This window comes from Vicugna pacos, chromosome 3 (genome assembly GCF_048564905.1).
Source record: "Vicugna pacos chromosome 3, VicPac4, whole genome shotgun sequence".
In the NCBI taxonomy this organism is placed as follows: Eukaryota; Metazoa; Chordata; class Mammalia; order Artiodactyla; family Camelidae; genus Vicugna; species Vicugna pacos.
In genome coordinates this window covers 5,002,879-5,022,485 of record NC_132989.1, presented here as the reverse complement: position 1 = coordinate 5,022,485, position 19,607 = coordinate 5,002,879, and the positions used below count along the sequence as shown (strand labels likewise).

Sequence of the window (19,607 nt, the reverse complement as noted above, 5' to 3'; positions counted from 1 at the left end):
GCACCACTTGTTCAAGAGACTGTCATTTCAACATTATATATTCTTGCCTACTTTGTCTTTTACTAACTGACCATAGGTGCATGAATTTATTTCGGAACTCTATTCTGTTCATTGATCTGTGTATCTGTTTTTGTGCCAGTACCATGCTGTTTTGATTATAGTAGCTTTGCCATACAGTCTGAAGTCTGGGGAGGTTGTACTTCCAACTTTCCTTTTTTCTTAAGATAGCTTTGCAATTCAGGGTCTTGTGTGGTTTTGTACAAATTTTAGGGTTATCTGTGAAAAATGTCATGCTTATTTTGATAGGAATTGTACTGAAACTGTAGATTGCTTTGGGTAGTAGGACCATTTTAACAATATTGATTCTTCCAATCCAAGAACATGGGATATCTTTCCATTTCTTTCTATCATCTTAAATTTCTTCATCAGTGTTTTATAGTTTTCAGAGTATAGGTCTTTTACCTTCATACTACACTTCATTTTTAGATATTTTATGCTTTCGATGCAATATTAAATAGGACTGTCTTTAACTTTCTTTTTCTAATATTTTTTCTGAAATTTTACTATTAGTGTATAGACATGGAACAGATTTCTGAATGTTCATCTTGTGCCCTGCAAACTTGCTGACTTCATTTATTAGTTCTAATAGGTTTGTGGTGAAGGCTTTAGGGTTTTCTTTATAAAGTACTATGTCACTGCAAAGAGTCACAATTTACCTCTTCCTTTCCAATTTGGACACCTTTTATTTATTTTCCTTTTTTGACTGCTGTGGCTAGGACTTCCAAGGCTATGTTAAATAGAATGGCAAGGATGGACATACTTGTCTTGTTCCTGAATTTATGGGAAGGCCTTCGGCTTTTAACCATTGAGTCTGATGCTGGCTGCGAGTTTGTCAAAAATGGCCTTTGTTATGTTGAGATATGCTCCCTCTGTACACACTTAGATGAGAGGTTTTCTCATGGAGGATGTTGAAATTTGTCAAATGCTTTTTCTGCATCTATTGACATGATCATGTAATTTTTATCCTTTCTTTTGTTAATGTGGTATATCACACTGATTGATTTGCAAACCATTCTCATGACCCTGGAGTCCTAATGATTTCTTGAGGAAGGTCTGTATCACTATGAACTCCATCTTAAAATTGTTTTATTCCATCCCATAGATTTGGGAAAGTTATGTTTCCATTTTCATTTCTTTTGCAGTATTTTCTGATTTTTTCTTAGATTTCATCATTTACCCATTAGTTCTTTTTAATACCATGTTGTTTTGTCTCCATGCATTTGTATTTTTCCCATTTTTTCTGTAGCTGATTTCTTGTTTCATAGCATTGTAGTCAGAAAAAGTGCTTTCATAATTTCTATCCTTTAAATTTGCTGAGGATTGTTTTGTGATTGAGTATGCGATCTATCCTGGAGATTGTTCCCTTTGCATTTAAAAAGAATGTGTGAATACCACAAAAAGAGGCAGACTCACAGATACAGAGAAGAAATTAGTGTTTACCAATGGGGAGAGGGAAGGGGGCAGGGCAATATAGGGATAGAGGGTGAAAATGGGTTATTATGGAATTTTACAAAATCATGTTTGTGAAACTTTTGACAATTTAAAGCATTAAAGAATTTAATGAATATTTCATTCAATAAATATTTTTTAAAAAAACTTAAAACAAGCACACACAGAAAACAAGTAACAAAATGGCACTTATCAATACTCACTTTAAATGTAAATGGACATTCAAATCTAAAGACACACACAGATTGAAAGAGAAAGAATATAAAAATTTATTCCATGCAAATGCAAATGAAAAGAAAGCCTGGGTAGCAATACTCGTATCAGAAAAAGTAGACTTTAAAATAGACCATAGCAAAAGACAAAGAATGGCATTGCATAATGATAAAGAGGTCAAACTGAAAAAAGAAATTCATAAATATTTATGTTGCCAACATAGGAGCACCTAAATACATAAAGTAATATTAACAGACATAAAGGGAGAAATTAACATTTTTTGACAATCATGTAAGGTTTACCAGCAGAATCTTCCATAGAAACTTCCCTAGTGCCCCCTTAACCTCTTTGTTCCTCAGAGTATAGATAAGAGGGTTGAGCATCGGAGTCACCACAGTGTAAAAGAGGGAGACAAACTTTCCCTGGTCCTTGTATGTACTCTTGGCTGACTGAAGGTACATGAACATTATGGTTCCATAGAAAATGATGACAACCATCACATGGGAGGAGCAGGTTCCAAACACTTTCTTTCTTCCAGTAGCTGACCTGATCTTCAAAACTGCCTGGGCAATGTAGCCATAAGAGACCAGGATCAAGGAGACAGGCACTATAAGGAAAAGGATACTGGCCACAAAGAGCTCAGCTTCGTTGAAAGTTGTGTCCACACAAGCCAACTTCATAAGTACAGGAACCTCACATAAAATGATCCACTTGGTGATGCCCACAGAAAGGTAGCTGCAGGGTGAGTGTGGACTGGGCCAGGGTGGTGGCTACCCCACTAAGCCATGACAAAGACGTCAGGGTCATGCAGAGATGGGGATGCATTAACAGAATGTAGTGAAGGGGGCGGCAGATGGCCACGTAGCGATCGTACGACATCACAGCCAGGAGGACACACTCAGTAGATCCAAGGGCAAGAGAAACGCAGAGCTGAACCACACAGCCGACATAGGTGATGGTTTTCATGGGATCCCACAAGTTTACCAGGAGCTGTGGAATAACGCTGCTGGTAAAGCAGAGGTCCAGGAAGGAGAGGTGAGAAAGAAAGAAATACATTGGTGTATGAAGCTTGGGTTCTAGACGAGATATCAGAATGATGGTGGTGTTCCCCAAAATGGTTAGTAAATACAAGATCAAGATGACCACAAATAGAACCTTCTGTAACTGAGGATAATCAGAAAACCCCAACAGGATAAAACCTGTTACGTTGCCCTCATTGGTACTCCTCACCATCCCCATATGCAAAGTACGTTGCAGAAAGCTGAGTCATAGCTGAGAAAGGTGATGTATTACATAAGGTCAAGTGAGTGACAATGTCATCTCCCCCAAAAGTATTATATGTTAAATGATTTGAAGCTATGTCGTTACATCTAGTGAACTCAATCTGTCTATCGTGCACATTCTAAATAAAGGCAATGCTCCCTTAATGTCTTAGCTGTTTTCTGATGCTGTGCAAAGCACAGAAGAACAGATATTATTTTAAAAATCATCAAGCTATAGTAATCAAAGCAGTACAATACTGGCATAAAGAGACATCTAGATCAATGGAGCAGAATAGAGCGCCCAGAGATGAACACATACATACGGCCAACTGACCTTGAAATAACAAAAAGCACTGAGAAAACACAATGGGGGAAAGAAGCCTCTTCAATAAACAGTGTTGGGAAAACTGAATATCCACATGGAAAAGAATAAAATTGGACCCCTAACTTACACCATACACACAAATCAACTAAAAATGGATTGAAGACTTCAAGGTATAATCTGAAACTAAAAACTCTTAGAAAAAAACTGAAGGAAAAGCTTCCTGGCATTGGTCTTGGCAACGATTTCATGGATATAACACCAAACCACGTGCAAGGAAAGCAAACATCTGGGGAATGGGAGAAAATATATAAAATCATATATCCAATAAGGGGTTAATATCCAGAATACGTAAGGGATTCAAATAAGTCAACAACAACAACAACAAAACAGATAACCCAGTTAAAAAGTGGGCAAAGGACTTGCGTAGACATTTCTCCAAACAAGACATAACAGGCTTACGAAAAAGTGCTCAGCATCGGTCATCACCGGGGTCATACAAACAAAAACCACAATGAGGCACCACCTCATACCTGTTAGGATGACTGATCAAAAACCAAAAAGTAACATATGTTGGAGAAGTTGTGGAGAGATTAGAACACTTATACAGTGTTGGTGGGATTGTAAAGAGGGTGCAGCCATTATAAAAGACAGAATAATAGTTCTATAGAACTATCATATGACCCAACAAGCCCACTTCTGGGGAAACATCCAAAAGAACTGAAATCGGGATCTTGAAGTGAAAGCTTCATTCCTGTGTTCACTGCAGCATTACTCACAATAGCCACTTAAGGGTCCATCTGTGGTTGAATAAATAAAGGTGTGGTATATTATTCAATCTTAAGTGATGAACTATTATTAGACTTGATTAAAAAATTATTCAGCCTTAAAAAGGAAATGAATCCTGCAATGCACAACACCATGGATGTACCTTGAGGACATTACACTAAGTGAAATAGGTCAGGCACAAAAAGGACAAAATCTTCTAAGAGGTATGTAAAATAGTTAAACATAGAAACAGAAAATAAAACAGTGATAGCCAGGGGGCAGGAAGAGGGAGAAATAGGGAGTCGTTCCATGGTTCTAAAATTGCAGCTATACAAGGTGATTAAGTTTGAGAGAGCTGCTGTCCAACATACTGCTTATAGTTAACAAATATTGTATTGTGAACTTAACATTTGTTAAAAGAGTACATATCATGTTAACTTTTCTTGGCCACACATTCACACAAAAAGCAAAAGAACATATAGAAGCTTTTGGACCTGAGGAATAAATTTATTACCTAGATTGTGATGGGGGTTATCATGGCTGCATACATATGTCCAAACTCATTGCATTGCATACATTAAAGAAACTGTGCATTTTTATATATCAGTTATACCTCAATAAAACTGTTAAAAAATAGGCACTATAATCTGTTGTAGGAAATAAATTATACCAACATTTCCATCCAACTACATTTTGCCCCTTCATGTTGATGTCCTTCTAGTCAGAGGAAGGTAGAAACTTAGTTAATTTTAGAGAAAAAAAAAACCCTGAGGTATATACCACATCTTTATCCAGTCACCTGTTGATGGACATTTAGGTTGTTTCCATGTTTTGGCTATTGTAAATAGTGCTGCTATGAACATTGGGGTGCAGGTGTATTCCTGTAATACTACTCAGCCATAAAAACCGACAACATAATGCCATTTGCAGCAACATGGATGATCCTAGAGAAGGTCATTCTAAGTGAAGTAAGCCAGAAAGAGAAAGAAAAACACCATATGAGATCGCTCATATGTGGAATCTAAAAAACAAAAACAAACAAAAACAAAGCATAAATACAGGACAGAAATAGACTCATGGACAGAGAATACAGACTTGTGGTTACGGGGGGAGGGGGTAGAGGGTGAGAAGAGATAGACCGGGATTTCAAAATTGTAGAATAGATAAACAAGATTACACTGTATAGCACAGGGAAATATACACAAAATGTTATGATAAATCACAGAGAAAAAAATGTGACAATGAGTGTGTATATGTCCATGAATGACTGAAAAATTGTGCTGAACATTGGAATTTGACACAACACTGTAAAATGATTATGAATCAATAAAAAAATGTAAAAAAAAAAACCCTGAGGTTTATTAAAGCAATTTTCAGTAACAGGGTTTGAGTAAAATCATTCATCACACCAAAAGAGTGGAAATTAGTTTTAAGTTTACATTTTTGAAATATGCCAGATGCAATTGGTATTCATTAAAAATCAACTCCTCAGAGCTTATATGACTCAAAAGCATATGCATATTTAGTAAGTGTTTAAGGCAACACTTGGATCTGTTTCTTATGACCAATCTCATGCTCCAGTTAATTCTATACTCTTTCTTCTTCCCTCAGCGTTTGTGTGCTTTTTAAAAGTGTCTGCGTGTTCCTTTCTTCCAGAGACCCAGGGTCTTGCAGGCTCCTAAAGCAGTTTTTAGGAAGTGAAGTGCGACCTATGCAATTTTAGATTTCTTTTTTCTGTAATCATTTGCATTTTCATCATCAGCTCAAAGGCTGGGTACAAAATGTGATCCCAGTTTTGGAAGCAAGTCATTAAGGGGTTGTTTTATTTCCCGTGAGGGCATTGTATCTGATTTATGAAACAATACTTCTCAGGACGCTAGTAAGCACGGCTTCATTATTTTTTTAAAAACCAGCTATTCCTTTATCCCCACAATTACCAAAGAAACCTCCTTCAGAAAAATATTACTTTACTACTGTACAAACTACAAAAATCTTTGTTCTTAATTATATGGGAACCTTGCTAGTGGATTCATATATTTTTGAATTTGACAAAGTAGTATATGTGTCTCTTCACAACAGCTTGTGATATTCATGAAGCCAGGAGGCATATAAGATATTATTTTGCAGCCTCTAGCCATTAGTGTATTCAGCACAAATTAGCTTCTCAAAAATTATTCAGCAGACCACCTATATTATATGCATCCTATTACACCACTTTCACTTTCCCTGGAGAAGCTAACACGTCGCTAGAAAATTAGTAGATTGTAGATATCTTATCAAATAAATGAGTGATCAGACCTTACCAACCTTCCCCCAAATTGGAAATGTCTCAAACGTGTATAATTCTGCTGTGTATTTGAACGTGGCTTTATCAAAAGCATTCATGTGAGGAGGAGGACCTGTGGTAACCAGGAGTCATGGCCACACAGGGCTCTCTTCTTGATTTTGATGTACTTCACCTCAGTCTTGTAATTACAAAATGGAAACAATCTTCAATATCCTCATTATTAGTTTGTCCATTCCCCCCTATTCTTTCCCAGTAAGAAATATCATGTATTTTATGTTTATTATTCAAATAAATGTGTATCTTTTACTAAAGAAATGTTTCCTTCTCAAAAAAATTTAGTAAATACTATGCAGTATTAACTATTAGTAGTTCTGTCTTTGTCGCTGCAGGTCAGTACCCTGCAAAATGTCCACCCACCTCTTCATTGGTGAACTCCCAAATCACTGACTTTTTATTTGCATGGTAAACAATTGCTATTTCAGTTTACCATCCATCCCCTTCATTCTGAACCTTGAAATGCTTCACAGTAAACATGGATGAGTGAACTTACAGAGAAGAGCAGCAGTTGCAGGCGCCTTCCAAAGGCGCACTGCAGAGTTCACAGTAATTAATTCCACTGATAGGTAACCACTGATCTTGGACCAATTTAAGAACAGCAAATTTTCTGAGCAAGAAAAACATCCTCATTGCTCATTAAGAATACCACACATTACTAAACATAAAAGGTTTGAAATAAGTTCTAAAAAATATTTTTAGGATATAAATATTGACATTGAATGCAGTATGCCCACTTCTCCCTTTAAAACTATTAGTTTAAGCAAGCACACATAACAGAAAACTTCAAATGAGTACTATACTAAACAGGAATAGTTCTAAAACTGAGGAATGCTTATAAGCATATATTGCATATTCCTCATATCATGTGCCTGGTATGTTGAAATTTGACAAAATCACATGAACAGAGAGTGAAACCCTCTAAACACCATTCTATACATGACTCATCTTGGAGAAACACAGCGTAAAATGTAGCCAGCCATACTCACTAAAATATCCTGCTGGGGATGCAGTCCATATAGAAGATGTCTCCATAGCTGGGAAGATTAGCTAGCTTCATAAATGAGTGACAAGGCTAAATGCCAAGTTAAGCTGGGCATGGTCCGGAGCAGAGATATCTTTCACTAGAGGAAGAAATGAATAGAAAAGACTGTATCGGAGTGAATATTCCAAATGTCCTCTGTATCTTCCCACCAAATGATTAAAGGATGAACACAAATTTTAAATTACCAATATTGAATTTTCCATCTTACATTCTAAAAACCCAACTAAAACAGAACCCAGATGGAAAAAAGAGATAATAAAATACAAAATGATTCTATTACATTTGGGAAAAGACAAGCCTAGATCACTCTCTACATCAAAAGATGATGGATAGATAAGAAACATAAAGTACTGAACCTGGGGTTTATGCACTTCAAAATCTATAATACAAAAAAAATCAAAGGCAAAGAAAAATAAGAAAAGGAAAGATCTCAAAGAAACAAAGTTAGATGAAGAACATACACCTGAAAGAGAATTTCTCCAAGAAACAGTGTAAATATATAGAAAGTAAAAAGTATTCCTCCACACTCTCAAAGAATTTAAGACAACCTGCAGCTACTAAAACAAATGATTTAAATCAACAGCAGATTTTAAAAGAGAGAATGGCTGAACTATGTGAAAAACGTTAAGGATATCTGTAATGGTTACTTTCTAAGTTATATTTAGAAAGTAAGTGAAAAAAAGTTGATTAAGGAATATGCTTGAGTAACTTGCATAGAAAACAATGAAGAGAGAAAAAAATACAGTTATTAAGAAAGACAGACAAAGGACATGAAAAAATCAAAAACACAATACCCTAAAGTTCTCACAATAAATTTTCTTCACATCAAAAGCTCACAGTTTAACACTATGAAAGCTAATATTTAAGCTAAAGTAATCATTCTTACAGTTGCCTTATGAATATAGATAACATAATCCACAATGAAGACATGTCACTGTTAGATTTTCAGACTCCAAGTAAAACAAACACAGAAACAGCAAACATGTTGGTAACACAAAGTTTATGTCATTGACCAACTATTAAGCTTTAATGAAAACTTCGATCATGTATAGAATAGAAACCTTACTCATTATATCCTCTTACTGCTGTAAAACTGCCATCAGTAAGTAGGAAATTAGGTGAAACAAGATGCCAAAATTTCAATTGGAGATTATTAAATGTATCATTTTTTAAATCCTAAGCATCAAAATATGAGAATTTTATAGTTACTCTTTTTAAACAAGATAAAATAACAAAAGAACAGGTAAGTTAAAAAATACCAGAAAATAAAACTTGAAAAAAGTAACATTTTACATAAATTAACAAAATTAATTCTGAATAGTAATAAAACATCCCTTTAAAAACATAGAAAAGACTGTAATAGCATAATAAAGATAAAAATTCAAAATTAACAAGTAGATAATTTTGGAAATATTTCAGAAACATCTTCATCAAGTTTACTTCACAAAGAAAATTTCTTACAAAGAAATTTTCAAAAAAACCCCAGCAAATTAACAAGTTATACTGTAAGTAATGTCTCCTTTATTACAAAACTGTAAAATATCTGCACTGCGAAATACCATCATTAAAGTTTTTAACTAAAGTAGAAATATATTTGTAAACAAAGACACATTTCTTTAAATACACAGACACATCATGGAAAGAATCAGGTTGTCTAGTTGGGATTGAATGACTCATGCTAATAATGGTTCCTTCCACCAATACCTAACAAGTGTCTTCCAAGGTTCAACCAGCCTTCCCTTCTAGCTCCCTGACAAATGCTGACTATGCTCCCTTGCAATTCTATTTCTTCTTTCTGTGCCCCCAGCACACTGTGGTATATGGTCCACTGTATGAAGCTAGTTTTTGGATTTGGCAGCTGAAAAGATCTCCTAACATGGGCACTTTTGGTCCCTTTGTTTTGAGCCAATCCACCATGATGACATGGGACATCCCACTGGATAGGGTCCTCTACATCCTCGAAGGTAATGTTGTGTCCCTACAGCTACCTACCACCTTTAAAAACCATTGATTATCTGTACTACCCACAAAAAAATAAGATACTCATAGTCGATGGTGTCTTGGCTTGTCACCCAGTCAGTGTTGTCACTTGCAGTCCAATCATCTATCCAAACAGCCATCTTCTGGGTGATTTCATATTATACTGATTATACATGCCACCCTCAGAGAACAAGATGCACCTCCAGCCCGTCTACCTTAAAGTATGGAAAACTCCTGCGTGTTGTCATATCACACTGTGTCCAGCCTGACTGTAATAAAAAAAACTTTGATAAAACCCCTCCCCCTGCTTTTGCTGAACATTCCCCTCAGCACCTCACACCCACCTGTTCACGGAATTCCAGCTCCAGGGTCACATCTCCAGTTTCCTCTCCTCAGCTGGCCCCATCAGGAACACCACCTGTATCAACGAATGTTGTAACTCTCATATTTTGCCTTCTTCTCTAACACTCACATTTTTTCCCCTCTTTGAAAATATCTGGCATCTATTATTTCACTGTGTGATTATAGGGCGGGAGTTCAAAGTGCTATCACAGTGTTGAGCCCATGAAATATTATTCTCCTTAAAATACCTTCTGGTATACAAATGTTGCTATACACCATTCAACTTTCTACTCTATTTTGGTAGATTCTTTTTTTTTTTCATTTCTAACATCCAATAACAAAACAGAAAAATTAGTTTATTTTTAAATAAAGGAAACACAAGTATCTTATACAAATAGAATAGAAATAACTCTAGGCTAAAGGTCACAAATATTGTCAGCTAACTACCTGTACCTTTTAAAAACAACAAAAATTGCACTCAAAAACAAATTTTACATTGACCTCAAATGTCCTTTCAGAATAAGGAGATTACAGGATGTACCATGAGAGGAAGTGGCATGCTGATATGAAAAACAAGCATTTTAATTGTCTATGGGGTCAATCAGCTCAATAGACTTCTCTGGACCCCCCAGGTTGACTAGAAGCTGAGGAATAATACTGCTGGTGACGCAAAGGTCCAGTAATGAGAGATGGGAGAGGGAAAAGTACATGGGATTGTGGAGTTTAGAGTCCAAGACGGATACTAGGATGATGGCAGCATTGCCGAGGAGTGTCATGAGGTAAAGGGACATGATTACCCCAAAGAGAACCAGCTCCAACTGAGGTCGGTCAGAAAAACCTACCAGAATGAACCCAGAGAAGGTGCCGTCATTAGTCCACGGCATTACTCTCACTTTGATTACTCACTCCAGAGTGATTAAATCACATTAAACAGAAACTGCAAGGATTTTATGTCAATTCCCTGGCAGTTAAGATCTGGATGTTGAGAAGTAAGTTTGTAAACAGTTAAAGAGAAAAGGTCAAAGCAGAGAATCCTGGTGTGTGCTATCGTTGATTATCTCATGAAGTGGCATTCCTGTTCTCATTGATCATATGTTTTCCATCTACCTTGAGGATGAAATAAAAGCTAAAATGCATTAATGCTGAGATGTTTCACACCTTTTCCTCAATATAATTATTTATATAAAGGTAATGGAATTTCACAGGAAATACAGGAATTACAAACACCATAGTACATTCTCACAGTCTACCAAATGGATACATAAATAAGGCAGGAACATGATAAAACATGTGAGAGTATGCATCTTATGATCAGTGTAAGAGGTTCACTGTGAGGATGCAGAGTTGGGAGACGAATCTATAGAGGAGAAGGTCTGGATTGTATTCACCTTGCTCTTAAAGAGATGAGAAGGAGAGCAATCCAAGACCAACGAATTTCTTGATAATAAGAAACAAATATAGAAATGGAGAGTATATAGTAGGGTTTTATTTTAAAAAAGGAAAAAGAAACTAAATTGGAAGCATGATTATTTCATATATTAACTACGCCACATAACAGGATACGATACTTACAAGGTAAATTTGAGTCACTTCTTTAAGGAACACAAACATCAGTAGATATCACTTGGACAGCAGAGGCCTTGTAGGACGGCTTTGGTTTTGTTTGAATTTTCCTTTTCAAGATAAATATGCTTGCACAGTATAGAATAATTTAAAACCAAAGAAACTCTAGTCCAGAAACTCTGTACACAGCCAATGCAAAGTAGACAATCACAATTAGAGACTGAATGTAATATCAATAGAATGCAAGAAATGCTGCAGAGGGCTCAGTGAAAATCATTAACATTTAACTCCCAACAGGATTTTGAGACAACAAACAGGAAGAAGCAAAGATTGTTGAAGTTTTACATATGATGAAATAAGGAGATTAAGTGGTTAAAAACCATGTGCATCCATTTATTTCCAAGCCAGCTGAAGCCAGGAAGAATCAGACTGATCATTTCTACAATTGAGAACCATTGTTTCGACATTCTTCTTGTCTTTAGGACTTTAACCCAGAGTCCCACTCAATCTGTGACACATTAACACTAGCTACTCATTTGACACCATACACAATTTACAGTATCTAATGTCCCACATGCAGGTGCCAGAAAGAAGAGTCGCCCAGCTTAGATTTACGTTCCTTCCTCTGCAGGAGACTGCATGGGCATCACTGTGCCCATCCAAGACTAACTGCACGATTAATACTGTCACATATAGTCCCTGAGTTAACGAGTTCCCTTGTGATGGGATTAACTCCAGGGATTCTGGGCAACAGGAGCCAGCGACAAAGGGCAAACAAATTAACACTGGAGGACAAAAATGAGGCCAGGGGAAGTCAAGCAGCTGGCCTGCTGGCCACAGAGCCAAGTGCAATGAAAATTAAATTTCCACTATTGGGGACCTCTTCCAATTGAATTTTGTGATTTTCTTTCCACTTCTCCTGTCCTTTTCTCTTGACTTTATGTATATGGAGTGGTTGCGGGGGTAGGAAAGAGAGAAATTGTTATAATTACACAAACACAAAAATACACTAAGTGAGAATAAAAATATTTTGCAACTTAGAGCAGAGGACACTGTTCAGCAGGTAGATGCCTGAATACCTGGAGGGATCCTCAACAGGAGGAAACCACATGTTCTCAAGGAATCTTTTTTTCCTTAGTTATAGGGAGCACAGAGGATATGGGCCCAAGGGTAAAGAAACTGCTTTTCTGACAATCTTGCCATCCACCCCTAATATATGACACAAAGAAAGATTAAACAGAAAGACATATACAACAAAAATGAAATAAAAATAGCTGATAAAAAATAATGATGCCAGTCCTACAGTTTATGGAACTAAGTTAAGAAATAGACTTTCCTAGAATCAAAAATTGATGCCTCAAAATTCTGCTACTGAAAACTACCACAGGCAATCTGGAAAAAAAAATGCTCCTTGACTTTTTTATGGCTTTTTATTGATGTAAATGATTGCTAAATGGCAAAAACACGACAGAGGATAGCCTCCTGGATGTGTTCTAGAAATTTAAAATATATGCTAATATTTCAGTACAGTGTTCCATATTGAGGATAAATGCTAATGATTTTTACAGACTAGTGAGAAAAGTCAGTAGGACACATGGAATATACTGCTTCTTCCATTTGGGAGAGCAAATGCAGAGACAGTGAGGAAGTCAGATGATCCCCAACCCCATTATATAGTTTAGGACACAATGACCCACAGAAATGGTTTATGGAAAAGTAATTCAGCATCTTTGAACCACATTGTGAACTATATGTGACAAAACGTAGTAGTTAAAGCTCTTGGATAACTGACATTCAAAATAAACCCACTTTGACTACTTAACGATCTTAGAAATAGCTGAAGGTAGCAATTAGAAACCTTACAGCACACACAAGTGGCATGCAGCCCTTTTGCAGATTCACAACAAACATTATCATATTATACAACGTGGGAAACTAGGGAGTGGGGAAAAAAATCCCTCTCGTACTTTGTGAAAACCACAACTCCCTGCTTTTCCTTTAATCCACGGGAGAAACATTTTAAGATGTGTTGGCTTATGGTGTGCATATTTAGAGCACCCGTTTACTGAAACACTCTGCTGTGAGTGGACCCGCACACCTCACGCCCGTGTTGCTCAAGGACCTACTGTCCCTATGGACACCCATGTGGAGGCCGCGCGGAGGGAGGGGACACAGGTTACCTTTGGCCTTCTGGTGCGGTCGCCCCTCAGGCTGCAGCTCGGAGGCCTCTCGTCCACGAAGACGAAGACGAGGCTCCTGGCTCTGTGGCCTCCCCTGTGTGTCGCAGGTGAGGCCGCTGAAGATCTCCTCCCGCACGGCTCACCTCCGTGGGAGCCAGGGGCGGGAGTGACCGGGCCACCAGAGCCAGGCAGTAGAGGTGGCCCACGGCGGCAGCCACAGAAGCGGGGCCGAGACTAACACCCACTAGCTCTAAACCCCCACAGCCGTAAAGCCCCCCAAGTCGTAAACTCCCCCAAGTCGTAAACCCCTGCCGTAAACCCCACAGACGTAAACCCTACGCATATAAACCTGGCAGCCAGACGGAACCCCAGAATGCATTGAGGGCCTTGGACGCCAGTCCAGTCGGTGAAAGCTGCGGTCTGGAGCGGAGAGCGAGGTGGCTAGGCCCAGCGCTTGGCCTGCTGTCAGACCTGCCGCCTCCGCTCCCTCCGGGGCCTCTGACAGGACGTCGGCCCCTCAGGAGACAGCGCCCCCGAGGAGCCTCTGACAGGACGGCCTCCACAGAGGGTGAGTCTGCAGTTCTCTGAGCTTCTCAGAGCTGCTCGAGCTGGGGGCGCGGGCCTCGGGTGCGGGGTGTGCCGGCGACCCTCGGTCCTGGGCGTGAGGTCCCTCTCGACTGGGCTGGGGTTGCGGGGCGGGCCACCCGCCCTCTGGCCTGCAGGCCTCTGGGAGCCCTCGGCCTGGTCGCGCTTCTCCAAGGAACCTGGTGCGCGGGGGTCGGAGGTCTGGTCCTCCTGCGGCACTGTCGGGACCGGGGCCCGGACGACCATGCGTGGTGTTCCTGGTTTTCTTGGTTGGGGTTTCGGTCGTGAAGGTTGTGTGCAAATGTGTGTGTATCCCGGGTCTCGCCTATATTTTTCCACTTAGGACATTTACTTGTGGAAATAGTCTTTGGTTTGAGATTACTGAGACATTTTCTGCTAGTTTTCTTATGATTTTATTTACCTCCTGCCTTGTTTCTCAACTCAGAATTAATTTCACTTAAAGTATGAATTATCCAAATTTAATATTTTTTCCCGTTCGCTCTACAGCAGTAGTTACTGGATTACCGATCCTTTCTCGCTGATGTGTCTGGGTCTCTGTGTTCAGTAAACTGTTGGGCTGGTTGTAATTCTGTGCTTTTTGGAAGAGGCGCCGCGCTGTTCCCCACAGTGGCCACACTAGTTTACATTCCTGCCACATCGTCAGGAACACATTATTTTACACTTTTCTCCTTAGGTTTTTAATATGTTTTTGTTGTTCTCGCTCTTTCAGTGGGTGTGAAGTGATGTATCATTGTGATTTTGAATTGCATTCCTCTCATGACCAGTTATACAGAGCATCTTTTCAGATGGCCATTTGTATAACTGTGGACTTCAATAAGCCCTTTTCCCATATTTTAAGTGGGACATTTCTCTTTTCGTTCTTGAGGTGTAAGCATTCTTTATATATTTTGAAGACAAATCCCCTTTACATTTACTATTTGTCTTTTCACTCTTCTGATCATGTTCTTTAAAGCACAGAGGTTTTCAGTTTTAAAGTGCAATTTATCTATTTTTTCTTTTGTTGCTCATGTTTTGGTTTTCGTATGTAAGTATTCACTGCCAAATATAAGGTCATGAAAATTTACTGTAAAGTTTCTTCCAAATAAGGTCAGTCATGAGAGCCTTTATATTTAGGTTACTGATCCATTTTCAGGTAATTTTTGTATATGGTTGCTGTAGGCAGCCTACCGCCGTTCTTTTATGAGTGGGTATCCTAGCGTCTGAGCGCTATTTATTAAAGAAACTGTTTGAACCCATTGACTGGTGTTGCCATCCTTGTCAAAAATCAATTGGCGATGGATGTATGAGTTTATTTTTGAATTCTCAACTCTGGTTCACTGGACTAGACTGTCTATTCTTAGGGCAAAACTATACCATTTTTGATTATCTTTCATTATTTTCCAGAATTCTGAAAGTGTTGATTATGATGATTTTTGCCAGGTGTTTGTTGCTTTTGTGGAGTTGCAAACTTCGGAGGTTGTTTATACTGCCATCTTCATGGTTGATCAGTTTGTACATTTGCCAAATTGTTAGATATACATTATGGATTTCCAGTTTCATCATTTCATGTCTCTCTCTCATTTTCTTTTTCTGTCTCTCAAATAAAAGTTTGTCTGATTTTCAAGATGTTACTTGGGCTTTTTTTTTTTCTTGATTGAAATGGTTTGTGATGTCTTTTATCATTTTTTTTAACTTGGAAATTAACTGCAATTAAAGACATCCTATCCATTTGTAAAAAACTTTTAGTTTGCCTTATAATTATACATAGAAGTACAAATATCTTAGAAGTGTGCCTTTTGAAAAACTTTCACAATCTTTACACATTTACGGAAACAGCGTCCAGCTCAAGGGAGTAACACTACCCAAACCTCAACTATCTGCTCACATATCCCTTCAAGTGTCTTCACTCATTAAGAGGAAGCTTAATCTTGACTTCTAACAGTATAGATTCGTTTTGCCGGGGTTTTTTTACATACTGTATATAAATTGTATAATCATTATGTGTTTTGTGTGACTTAACTTTGCTAAACTCTATGTTTGGATGTTTATCTCAAAGGTGTGTGTTTTTGTAGAACATTCATTTGTATTCTGAATATTATTCTGTTACGTGAATATATCATGATTCTTCCACTATTGTATTGAAGGGCATTGTGGAGTTGACATTTTATAGATATGAGGATTAGTTCTGCTGGGAGCATGCTGGTCTGTCTCATGGTGCATATATGTTTGGGTATGTATTTATTAGGTGTAATCTAGGAGTGTGATTGCTGTAGATGAGTATAGGTATGTTCAGTTTTAGGAGGCACAAAGAGTTTTCCAGCAGTTTCCAGTTTATTCATATGCCCTGTAATACTTAGCATTTTAATCTTTTATAAATTTTAGCTGCTCTCTTAAGTGTTGGTATGTTCCACTGTGTTTTTCATTTGCATTCCTCTGACTATAAATCAAGTTGAGTGTCTTTCATGTGCTTTTTTGCTATTGGCATATATTTTTTCAACTGCCTTCACAGGTCTTTTGCCCACTGTAGCACTGAATTTTCTGTGTTACTCATAGTGATTTGTAGGAATTCTTTACATGTGGTGGATAGACTTATTGGTTGTATATATAATTACACATGTCTTCTCACAACTTAGATTTTTATCATGTTTTTAATAAACAAAAGTTCTTAACTTTGAAATAGTCCAATTTATTATTTTCCTTTGTATTATTTTACCATTTTAGGAGATATTTGTCAAAACCAAGATCACTAACATAACATTTTGTCCTACATTTTTGTTAAATCAGTTTTTTGACACTTAAATCTGCAATCCATTCATTTTTGTTATAAGGTAAGATGAGAATTGGTTTTCTTTATAGCGTGAGGAAGGTGTTTAGCTGCTGCTTCTTCTGTCTCCCTTTCCTTTTTTTTTTCATTCTCTTTGGGTATCTGACTGTGGTGAGAAAATTCTGAGATGTCCTGTAAGTTTCCTGCCCTTGGTATTCAGTATAATCTCGCCCCCTAGAGTATGTAAAGATTGATTGTCATGATGGATTTTACTTTTGATTAGGTTATGTTATAGACAAAGGTAAAGTGATTTTTCCAATGTCGTTAAGTCCTCAAGTCAGCCGACTTTGATTTAATTAAAAGGGAGACTATTTTAACTGGATCTGATCTACTCAGATGAGTCCTTCGGAGGGACTTGGCCCTTTCTGAAGGGAGAGCTTCAAAGCATGAGAGAAGTTCTCCTGTTGGCTTTGAAGGAGTGAACTTCAATTTTGGAGAGGGACCCATATGTGAGGGAATAGCAGATGGTCTCTATCAGCTGAGGGCTTGAGCTAAGCAACCAAAAGAAAATGAATTCCAGCAACAACCATGTATGTACAAGAGGACACAGAAACTTAAATGAGTCTCCAGCCCTGACAGCAAGCACCTCCTATGCAGCCTTTTGAGTTTGTGAGCAGAAGATCCAGTTCACCTATACCAGTACCCACAGAAATGGTGGGTAATAGCTTTGGATTGTTTTAAGCCAGCACATATGTGATAATTTTTTATGGTACCATAGAAGACTAATTAATGCCTGGTTAATACAAAACTACTTATTGAAAAATGTACCACTGCATTATGAGGCCACCTTGGCCATCAACCACATACAGTTCTATTTCACAATTCTCTATTGACTTTCACTGACTACGCAGTCAATGCATGTGCTGATGCCACATTATCTTTTTATAATAAGTCTTGGTATCTGGTCATGTTCAGTCTTTCAGGTTTGTTAATCTGCTTTCAGGTGCCCTTGGCAGTTCTGGGTCCTTTGAGTTTCTGTATGAATTCTAGAATAGACTGGGATTTTTGAAAAATAAGTGCAGGGGTTTTGATTGGGATTGCATTGAATCTACAGAGCTAGCTTTAATTCTGTATTTTACTTACAGTTCCTTATTTAATGTAGTAAAAATTGATCCACACTATGAGCAAGTAGTAAATATATTTCTTTTCCCTTTGTATTTCTGTGTTAATTTCACTACCAAATTTCAGTATATGAAAACCTTTTCCTTACTCTATCTTTATACTAGTATTTACTTATAATCTTTCTAATTTATCATTGTTGATTAATACCATTCATTTCCTTGCTGTAAAAGATGATGAAATTGGTATGTTTACACCATCTTCCACTTTCCTTAGTTTTTTCCTCAAAACTTTTGTTTTCTTTCTGCATTATTATGACTTGTGACATAAATATTTGTTTTTAGTTGGCCCTAAAATGAAATACATTCCATGATATTGCCATTTTTTCTTTCTTTTTTTATTGAGTTATAGTCAGTTTACAATGTTGTGTCAATTTCTGGTGTACAGCACAATTTTTCAGTCATACATGAATATATACATACTCATTTTTGTATTCTTTTTCACTGTGAGCTACTACAAAATCTTGTATATATTTCCCTGTGCTATGCAGTATAAACTTGTTTATCTGTTTTATATCTACCCATCAGTATCTACAAATCTCAAACTCCCAGTGTGTCCCTTCCCAACCCCCTCCCTCCTCGCAACCACAAGTTTGTATTCTATGTCTGTGAGTCTGTTTCTGTTTTAGATTTAAGTTCATTTGTTTTCTTTCTTTTTTTTTTTTTCAGATTTCCCATATGAGTGATGTCATATGGTATTTTTCTTTTTCTTTCTGGCTTACTTCATTTAGAATGACATTCTCCAGGGACATTCATGTTGCTGCAAATGGCATTATGTTGTCATTTTATGGCTGAATAGTATTCCATTATATAAACGTACATCTTTATCCAGTTATCTGTCGATGGACATTTAGGTTGTTTCCATATCTTGACTATTGTAAATAGTGTTGCTGTGAACATTGAAGTGCAGATGTCTTTTTGAATTAGGGTTCCTTCTGGATATATGCCCAGGAGTAGGATTGCTAGGTCATATGGTAAGTCTATTCCTAGTCTTTTGACAAATCTCCATACTGTTTTCCACAATGGCTGCACTAAACTGCATTCCCACCAACAGTGTGAGAGGGTTCCCTTTTCTCCACAGCCTCTCCAGCATTTATCATTTGTGGACTCTGAAATGATGGCCATTCTGACTGGTGTGAGGTGATACCTCATTGTAGTTTTGATTTTCACTTCTCTGATAATTAGTGATGTTGAGTATTTTTTCATATGTCTATTGGCCATGTGTACGTCTTCACTGGAGGATTGCTTATTTAGGTCTTCTGCCCATTTTTGAACTTGTTTGTTTGTGTTTTTCTTATTAAGTCATATGAACTGTTTATATATTCTGGAAATCAAGCCTTTGTTGGTTTCATTTACAAAAATTTTCTCCCATTCCATAGGCTGTTGCTTTGTTTTCCTTATGGTTTCCTTTGTTGTGCAAAAGCTTGTAAGTTTAATTAGGTCCCATTTGTTTATTTTTGCTTTTATTTCTATTTTTTGGGTAGGCTGCCCTTGGAGAACCTTTTTTAGATATATATGAGATAATGTTTTGCTTTATTTTCTACTAGGAGGTTTA

At 37.5% G+C, this 19,607-nt stretch overlaps 1 protein-coding gene, 1 long non-coding RNA gene and 1 pseudogene across 3 annotated transcripts in view; 1 reads left to right on the top strand and 2 right to left on the bottom strand.

The window, feature by feature from the left end:
• LOC140690845 (uncharacterized) overlaps positions 1-13,757 on the bottom strand; it is a 30,063-nt gene extending 16,306 nt beyond the window's left edge. Inside the window, exon 1 of the long non-coding RNA XR_012066173.1 lies at positions 13,526-13,757. This is a non-coding gene — a long non-coding RNA (uncharacterized lncRNA). The remainder of the gene's footprint in view (positions 1-13,525) is intronic.
• On the bottom strand, positions 2,010-10,666 carry LOC140690843 (olfactory receptor 2G2-like; annotated as a pseudogene).
• A 163-nt stretch (positions 13,758-13,920) lies between the features above and the next one.
• Positions 13,921-19,607, top strand: part of LOC116279760 (E3 ubiquitin-protein ligase HERC2-like) — a 71,111-nt gene continuing 65,424 nt past the window's right edge. For both annotated transcript variants that reach the window (XR_012066214.1, XM_072953010.1), the window contains exon 1: positions 13,921-14,093. The gene's annotated coding sequence lies outside the window, so the exon portion shown is untranslated. The remainder of the gene's footprint in view (positions 14,094-19,607) is intronic.